Genomic DNA, 9,576 nt, shown 5'->3' with positions numbered 1-9,576 from the left:
TTTCCACAAACGTTTCACTCAAGGCCATCACAAGAGGAGGAGTGGAGCAGCTTAAAATGAAGCCTTATGGCTGAGGCTATGAGAAAAAAACAGTCATAAGCTTCCCTGAAATGCAGCTTGTGTTGCTTTCATGCCAGCAAAGACAAAAAGTCATTTTTCTCAAATGTGAGGTGTTATTTTGGAAAGAAAGAATCAGGGATGTATTTCTCAGAAGACAATCTGCACGTAAAACAACAGTCTGCTGATTGAGCCGAGCCCTCCGCCAAAAAAGTGTAGAATCAAACTGTGAGACAAAAATATAGAGGAATAATCTACAGGCCATTTTAATGACAAAAATGGCCGTCTCCTGCTGTGTGCAATCAGCACACTCTTGTAACAAAACATACATGCAGTGAGATGAAGAAATGAGAGGAAAACAATGTGTAAATCACTTTTAGTTGCCTCTGAAACAAACAGCGCATTTACAAACAGTATGTGGAAAGTAGTGGGGTAAATATGGAGATTTTTGTTACAGTATGTGGACGTCAAGAAGCCAAACCGGCTCTTTTAATGATAATCTAGTTTAAGTTAAGTTTTTACTCTGAAAGGGAACATCAGTACTTTGATTAGAGTACTTAGCAACATGACCACTCTTAGTGAGAATAGGTTTTATTCAAAGTTACTTTTTAACAAAGAATATGAAAATGCTGATTTTTGAAAAAATGTGATTTTATTATTGCTGTGAACACCACAAACACTGATCCATACACTCCATACAGACTCATACAAAATAAAACCCCCTCAATCATCACTTATGACCCACTAGAAGTGTGTGTTGGTGTATTTTTCTGCAGAGTCCCTGCCCTCTTCTTGTATTTTCTTCATTCCTTTTTATGTTGCTGTGTGCAGGATGTACCTGGGCACAGCCTGCAGGTGAGGTCAGGACTTTATATAAAGGTAGTCACCAGGTGCCAGACCGTAAGCAGCAAGCACTCAAGAGGAAACTATGAAGATCAAGGACACAGCCCAGGAAAATGTAAATATAGCGAGGCAAAACACCAAGCAGACAAAACTTGTTCCACATCAAGAGTGAATCTAGTGCTGGGTGTACCTTTAAAGGATAAGGCTGGTGATAGTTTGTGTTTTTGTTATTAAAGAATTAATTTCCTGAAACAGCTGGTCACTGTAGTTTTTAGCCAACATTAGTTAAATAGGAAGAAATAGTGTAGCTATTTGTTGGGGCCTGTTTTTAGCTGTGGATTAATACACATTTGGTCATCTAGTGCAGTGGTTCCAAACTGCTTCAGCAACAGTGCCAGATTTCTCCTTTGTCATTAGTTCAGGGTCCACACAGTTGAATGTATTCAGCATCATACCTGTGTTTGGTCATGGCATCCAGCTAGTTTGCTGTCACTGTCAAGTAGCTGTCTGTCAGGTGCTCACTCTGCAGCAGGAAAGTGTGTGTCAAACTGATGTGTTTTTTATAGTTTTTGGGCACACTGTGGGTCTAAGGTAGCCTGGAAATCCAGACTCAAATCTAGAAAGATTTTGAGTCTGGCCCTCACCAATACACCCTTCCTACCCAAAGGGCGGCACCAACTGAGGCATTTCAAATGCCACCGCACCCAAGTGGATAGCACGATGGCCAATCAGAGCAAAAACAAGGTGACGTATTCATTGCACTAAGCCCCATTTGTTTGCCGAACAGTGGGGCTAACTGATATATTATGCTATTGCTGTATCCCATTGGCAAAACTGCAAAAACTAGAGAGAAACAGTCTTCTGTTCCTCTCTCAAGGAAAAAGATAAAGCTAAACTGAATGGACACGGCCCTTCGGCAGCTGCCGTCTTGGCTGTTTACTTATAGACTCCTATAGCACTGTCGTCATCATGTTACGCCTGCCCAGAGCCCGTCTCTGTCAGAGAGACTGATGTGATTGGTCCGATTGGCGATTCAGCGGGCTCTGCTCGTCGGGGCCAGATTCCCATACAGTGCAAATTTGAATTTGCTAGGGGCGGGGCATCTGGTTTTCCAGGTTAGGTCTAAGGTGCTGAGGAAGAAGATTTATAAGGCTTTGAACACACAGATGTCAATTCATTGTTGGTTCTGATCTTTACATGGGATTTGTTAACAAAAATTAAAAAATAAAAATAAATATCACCAGCCTCATCCTGTAGGTAAGTGAAGTAAAAGTATCTCTTGACTGTAACAAGTAATATTTGATAACCCTTTATAATCCTGGACATGATTTCAAAACAACTGCTAGCATTAAAAGTAAACACTTTGCTGCTACTTGCATAAAAATTAGTCATCTTTGACGGTTTTACTTCAATAATACACAGAGTATATACTACACTGCAATATTACACTGATTTCATTTTTGGACAAATATCTGCATTCCTTCAAATGTTCACAGAAAGCTTCAAAAGTTTATAAAATCAATCTTGGGTGTTTATAGATTAAATAGTTGATATCTGGATTTTAGGGCTGTGAAGACGAGATTTAGTCAATTTACTCTAGAGATGAATAAAAACTGTCCAAGTATATAAAAATTATTGTTCAGTGCCATTCATCATGAAGTTTGTGTAACTCTTTAGTCAGTCCTTTCAGGCCAGAACAATGTGTGCAGCTGTAAACTGTATTGACATTTTGAACATTTTGTGTAGTTTTCTTCATCCTTTGGTCGTGCAGGCAGATGGGAACCCTGCTTCTGTACACTGCACAGCAGAGAGAGCAAGATTACTCTAAAGTGGGGAGTGAGACATCAGTGTGATGTATTATCACAGTGAATATTATCAGACCATTTTGGACCAGCACAGAGCACATCCCTTTGAAGTGAAGATCAGGCCTATCTGACATCAGATGACGGTCAAAGCGCTCTTTGAATAATGATGTATGATTACAGTGAAGCAGGCGAACAAACATCCCACACTTTTGGATCATTTACATGTGAGAGGAGTATATGCTGCAGATCGACACTATCATCATTATGGAGTATTTATGCTGCAGATGAATATGTTCACAAAAGTACAGAAAGTCTTTCTTAAGAAAAATGTACATGTATTATCATTGCTTAAAAAGAAATAAGAGGTTTTTTTTGTAGAGGCGCATTGTTGGACTAAAACCCAATCTAATAAAGTTTCAAAACAAATCCAATTAAAGCACAGGAAGTTTATAGACGAGTAAGTTTGGACAAAATAAGATGTAATGCAATCCAACACCTCCACACCACAAATAACAGGATCAGAAATTAACATACCTCTCCAAGTTTTAATTGCAGCGAATGAAATGTAAATGTAATGAAGCTTATGATACAGATGCTGCTGTCATCGTGCCGACCTTTTGTTAACGATATGGTTACGGTAATGATGCAGCTCATAACAAGAAGAGAAAGATATAAACCCATACATGTAGGCTATAACAGCTTTATCATTTTATCCCATTATTTGTCTCTTAATAAGGTTTATTCTGATATTAAGAGTGGGAGTTTTAAATTCATGTATACATAGATTTTGGGGGGGATGCAGCCTCTCATTTATATTTCCACGTTTAGAACACCTTCATTTGTAGCACGGACTTTTATTTTGACAAACTACGAGAAAGTGACTCATAGATGTGACAGTGCCTCCGATAAAGTACGTGGCGACAGTATACAACCTCAAAAGCAATGGTTGCCATTAGGGATGGGAATCTCTCTGTGATAGATGATTCGATACGTATCTAGATACACGGGTTACGATACGATTCAAAAACGATATATTTGTAATACAGAACGATTTGATACAATTTGATACAGTGTACGAACGATACGATTCGATACGATTTGATACGATTCTATGGTTAACATTTGTTGATGTAGACATTAATCATATATTATAAAATAAAGAAGCCAATTCTATAAAAGTGACATTCTTACAGTATTTTCAAATTTGTAAAAGACCATATCCCCAAGCATTGTTGCTGTATGGCACTAGCAAAAATAAAATAAAAAAGACAAACAACAACAAAATCACACATTGTCTGTGTTTTTGTATGTATCTTATATGGACTTGAGTCTGGAATAAAGTTTATCATAACGCTGTACAATATAAACATAAAGCAGAATAAAATAATAACATGCAATGTAGGGGCAGAATCTGACATCTCCTGTTATTAGTTGATATCATGGACTGTGATGACTAGCAGCTTATCACTGACAGCATGTCAGACTATTTCTCTGTGTTTGCTACACTCTGTTTGTCATTTATAAAAAGATAAACCACTTTTCTATAATACATCACTGATGTTTCAATGGAATAAATTACTTATTGACTTAGTCATACTTCAAAAACAGCATCAATAGGTGAGTAACATAGGGGGGATCAAAATAAAATAAATAAATAAAATCAAAATCAACCAGCCACCCTCCTCCCCTGACAAGTAAAGAAAAGTCCCTAAAGTGCGGTGAGGTTTGTGGAAATGTGAACGGCTCATTTCTCCTCTGACACGTCACATACCTGTGTGCTGGTGCTGCCACAGCTCAGCTGTTCAGGTATTTTTGGGCAGTCATGACACCGACGAAGACTTCTTGGACCTGGAGCCGGGCTTCTCGGTCGCAGGTAAGCTGTTATCTTGCGCGGCGGAGCACTATGGCCGCCGTATTTGACAGGAATATGTATTTCTGTCTGTGTCTGTGACCCCCCGTTCAACCCACAACCGGCAGGATTCGCCTTTAGTTTCTGCTGCGGCTTGGCTGCTCCCTGGTTTATCCAACCAGCATTAGCTTCTGTTCCTCAGCTCCACCGGTCAAGCTGGCACTGATGTTTACATCCATTATCGTTGTCAGTAATGCCTGCTACGGAGCATGCTGCCAGCTCTCCCGTTGTTTTAGAGATGCAAACTGTTAAAGTCAGTCAACCGATTGCTAGTCTCGCAATACCCGATCCATGACTCTACAATGGATTCATCTAAGGATTCATGGCTGATTCGTATCAATTGAGGAGGCTGCTACCGACGCAGCCGTATCTCTCGCTTGTCAAACTGGATATCCGGTCGTATCGGTTAATTGTTCCCAACCCTAGTTGCCATCTGCCTTGTCCTATGGTCAAATCTGCATACTACCATATTATATAGAATGCCAGACAAAGACTTAATATGTCCCAATACATAGTATGTCAAATGCAATATGCTAAAAATACCAGGATTTTCTACTACATCTGGTTGGATTTTGCAGTATGCAAGCCAGCATGCTTTCCTGGCTATTCTGACCCACAATCCTCTGCAAAGTGGACAATATGTCACATCGACTGTCAGAACAGTCAAAGCGCCGTATCGCATTGTATCGTATCGTTTCATATTGAATTGAAATCGAATTGTTCCATAATAAAAAGTATCTTTTCTGAATCATATCTTAGCCCATGTATCTAGATACATATCGGATCGTCCTATAATGGAAAGATGCACACCCCTAATATCTACTCTTGCAATACAACATCTGCTTTGTAACCACTGAAGCAAGGTAAAACTTTTTTTGCAGATACATAAGGCGCTTCAGCCCAGTCGAAAGAATAAAATGTTGACTTTGTATGTTTCTGCAAACCACGGATATCTTATACTTGTACGCTTCATACATATCATATCATAATTTCTGAAGTGACATAGTTCAGATTACATGTACATGAGCTGAGTTTGACATTAGGAGGAGGAGGGATGGTAGATGGTGTGACGCTGAGGTGCGACAGTTTCCATGCAGCCAGGGCTGCCCCCAAGTGAAAAATGTCTTAGTCAACCAATACTCGTCATTTAGGGCCATTAGTCGACTAGTCGCCCACATGTTTACGATATTATAGTAATCATTAAATGATATATTTTGGGCGGGGCAACACAATGGTTTGAGTTGAAGGTGTGAGAAAGTTTCAGATGATACGTCATGTTTGTAGTCGACCAATGAAGATGAGTTTACATATCACCTTGGGTTCGTCCTTCACCTTCTCAAATGATCCCACACTTTGGATTTCCTGCCCGACATGTTATTAACTAGCCTGTGGAATAACCGCAGGTACCAGCCCTGGAAATTAACTCCTGTCTGACTGCTGAGCGTGGCCACTTCCTGTGTTTGTCCTTTCAAATTAAATTCCCATGTGGACCAGTCATATAGGTTTTGATTTATTTTGACAAGGCGCAGCTCCTAATGGAGTTTCACTTCTTTTTTTTTTCTCTGCAACTAAGCAACCAATAAAATCTTGCCAACTAATGACCTTTCTGGTTTGGTCGACTAGAAGGATGTAGCTCTACATGCAGCAGACAGCAGCAGGCCACTGTTTAAGATCAACTTCGGGACATTTTCCACCATAGTTGTTGCGAAAAAACTTGGTACTCTAAGCCAAAACATGTTTTTCTAACCCTTACCAAGTGGTATAAGTGCTTAGACATAACCAATTTAATAAATACTTAGAGTTTCCAAATATCCGGTAAATATTAACATGTACAAATGTAACATATCTGCGGTTTGCAGAAACACAACACTTGTTTGAGGTTAGGAAAAGACAATGGTCTTGGTTATAAAAGGTGTATTATAATTTTATTTCTTACATTTTCCTGCTTTACTTGTATTTGAATAATAACGCTAATATTTTACAGCCTGAAACTGTTCTATAATAATATTTTGAGGGATTATGACTAAAGCTTTATACATTTTTATCGGCATCTGTATAATATTTTATGTATTGTAGGTTCTAGGTAACTTTATACATTGTTTAAATTAACAAGATGAGAAGCCAGACTTGTAGCTGAGTTTATGCTGAAAAACAGGATACCATGCATGTGGGGTAAAGTTCAAAAGGTGCGACATAAAGACAAAAATGAACGCATACAAAGTTGGAAAAAAATAACAGAAAAACAAACTGGACTCCACAGCACAAATGTTTATAAAATCTCATCATCATCAAATTCATTAACAAGACCATATCAGATGTGCACACAGACACAGACACAGAGGGATACAGACAGAGTTCAGAGCCCTGAACACACCCCAGTCTGGCCAACAGCACGAGGAAACGCATCATCACGCTTTCCGCATGTCCCCCTCTCTTCATTGGCTAAATTTTGATCAGGCATCAAAGTTTCTGATAGGCTGCCGCGGCGGCAGAGAGTTGTTGCTGTTGCTAGGATCCTGTTGCTAGGACGGTTGCCATCTCGGAGGCTCAGCAGGAAACATGTAATGAATCATGGATGGTTGATTTTTCTCTAAGCACCCTAATCTGTGATGCAGATGAGCCCAAAGCTCGCCTCCCCTGTCTCCACCCTCCTCCTCCCAAACCCTACACACCCACCCCCCACCTCTGGATGGGTTCATTAAAAAAAAACCAAAATCAAGTTTGGATTTGGAGGGCTGGCATTTCAAATGGTCCTGAGGTTGCTGTCGAGGGAGGTGTGGAATACTGATATCAATTCTCATGCAAAAACAGGGAGGCCAAAGGTCGTTATCAGTTATTTGTTGAGGGAGAGCCAGAGGGAGCCGGGCGACGACCCCTCCTGACCCCTGAGATTATTCTTAATGCTGTGACTTGTGAAGTTTGAACAGTCTCACACCTCCTGAGAGGGGAGCTACGTGCACACCACAGCTGATATTTAAACTACAGCTCACAAAACGCCACTTTAGTGCTTTTAAGATAATCATTTTAATTGTCGTCAGAAAAGAAAAGTGAAGCTAATCGCTGCCTGTGCACCTACACAAAACTGTGATTTAATTTCCTCCTGCTCACAAAGGCGTTTAACTGCGGAGACTTCTCACACAGCTGTTGTTATGCTACATGCTACAGTATGTTTTGCTTCTGAAACTCATGAAAAACCCTCATTAGGATTCACAAAAGGTCATCCATCGTGGTGCAAATGTGCCGCCGTGACTTAACAATCGCTGTGGGCATTTTTAATATCATGCTATTATACTGTGCAGAGGGTACACAGGCCTGTGTTTAGCCGAGAATACCGGGAGGGCATTTTCAACCCCCAATTGAACCATAGTGTGCATGACTTATTTATTCCTGTCCTGTAAAAAGAGTGCAGCTGTTTCATATAAAGTGGCAAACAGTTAAACTATTCATACGAAACACTTCTGGTATAGACGCTGAACATTATCCACAGAGGGTAAGACAGTGTAAAAAGTGGTAATTACAGACAACAGATGACAGACAATATGGGCCTGCTGCTTTAATGGTACACAGCAGAAATACTGAGTGACTCTGCTGTATGTAAACATCTTGTGTTGTTCACTGCTGTGGGTTTTCCCTCTACTGGAGCAATATTTTCTTTGATGTAATTATATGTTATATTTCAGGCTTGGCTCCTCATCCTGCATCCTGCTACTAGACTTAAGTCCTCTGAGTGCTTTTGCGATTTATTTTTTTTTGCTTATTATTTCACGTTTCTGTCTGCTGTTTGCCTGCAACATGTATTTTTCCCCTGTTTTGTATTCTTTTTGACAGACACCTTTAATCTCAGTGGGGAGTCCTGGTCAAACAATGATTTAAACCTAGAAAAATATCACACCTCTCTACATGTTCCAGTCCCAGCCCTTTAATTAACCCCTTCCCTTAATGCAAAAGTACATCACTTGACAGTCTTGCTCTCCTTCTCCTATCCTTTGCCCTTGTCTTTCCTCCCGGCACGTCACTAAACGGATCCTTTAGAATCTAGTTGTATACGTGATGCTAATACCTCCTGACACATTTGTTCACTGTCTCTTTATCATTAATAATTATGCAAAGGAGGCGCGTTCTCAGCCGAGCAAAAGAAAGCAATCTTAGTATGCAAATGGTTAAGGTCCCTGCGGAGTGTGGCGATTAGATGTGTGTTGATAAACTCACTTATGATGAGTGACAGTGAGCAGGATTGAAGTTGCGCTGGTCAGCAACCGCCACAGACACTGATGAAAACGCCACCGCCAAATGCCAGGGTATCCCCAGATGCATGATGGGACAGGGATGAAACAGTGTAAAATGTCATTGTTGCTGCTGTGAGCCCATTAATAACCAGAGAGGAGGAAGCATGGGGGGGTAATGAGAGGAGATTTGCTCCCTGATTGAAAGCTTTGCCTTTTCTGCTCAGCCAGATGTTGGCCCTCGCTGCGACTTGTCACCTTCAGCTGCTAACATCCCCAAGCCTTTTACCAAAGCTCATCAACTATCATGACTGGACCATAAATCCCATTAAAGATCTGACCCTGGAGTGGGCCTCACCATTTATTCAAAATTCCTTTAGGCCTACAGTGTAGTCCACATGTACACAGATTATTCAAAAGAGCTTTTTCTACGTCTTTTGGCCTTTTGTCCACATGCAAACTGTACAGTCACTGAAAACGGACATTTTGTCAAACTCTGTCCAGGGTGAAGATGTGGTCAGTGTTGACATGCAGCAGGGAAAACTGAGTTTTTGGCTCATGATGTCAGAGTGCCATTATCTCTGTTGTGAGGCATCACAAATGAGGCAACATTTTGTGAAATGGTGGACGTGACCAAAATTGCAGTGGCTCTTTTGAAGGAGACACAGTACACATGAAGTATCCAAAGACCACCTGTATGTAACTTTGCTAACACCAAACTCCAAACTGGATGCAGTTT

This window comes from Epinephelus fuscoguttatus, linkage group LG21 (genome assembly GCF_011397635.1).
Source record: "Epinephelus fuscoguttatus linkage group LG21, E.fuscoguttatus.final_Chr_v1".
Taxonomy (NCBI): domain Eukaryota; kingdom Metazoa; phylum Chordata; class Actinopteri; order Perciformes; family Serranidae; genus Epinephelus; species Epinephelus fuscoguttatus.
The sequence above is the reverse complement of the archived record's forward strand: the minus strand, read 5'-3'. Positions refer to the sequence as shown.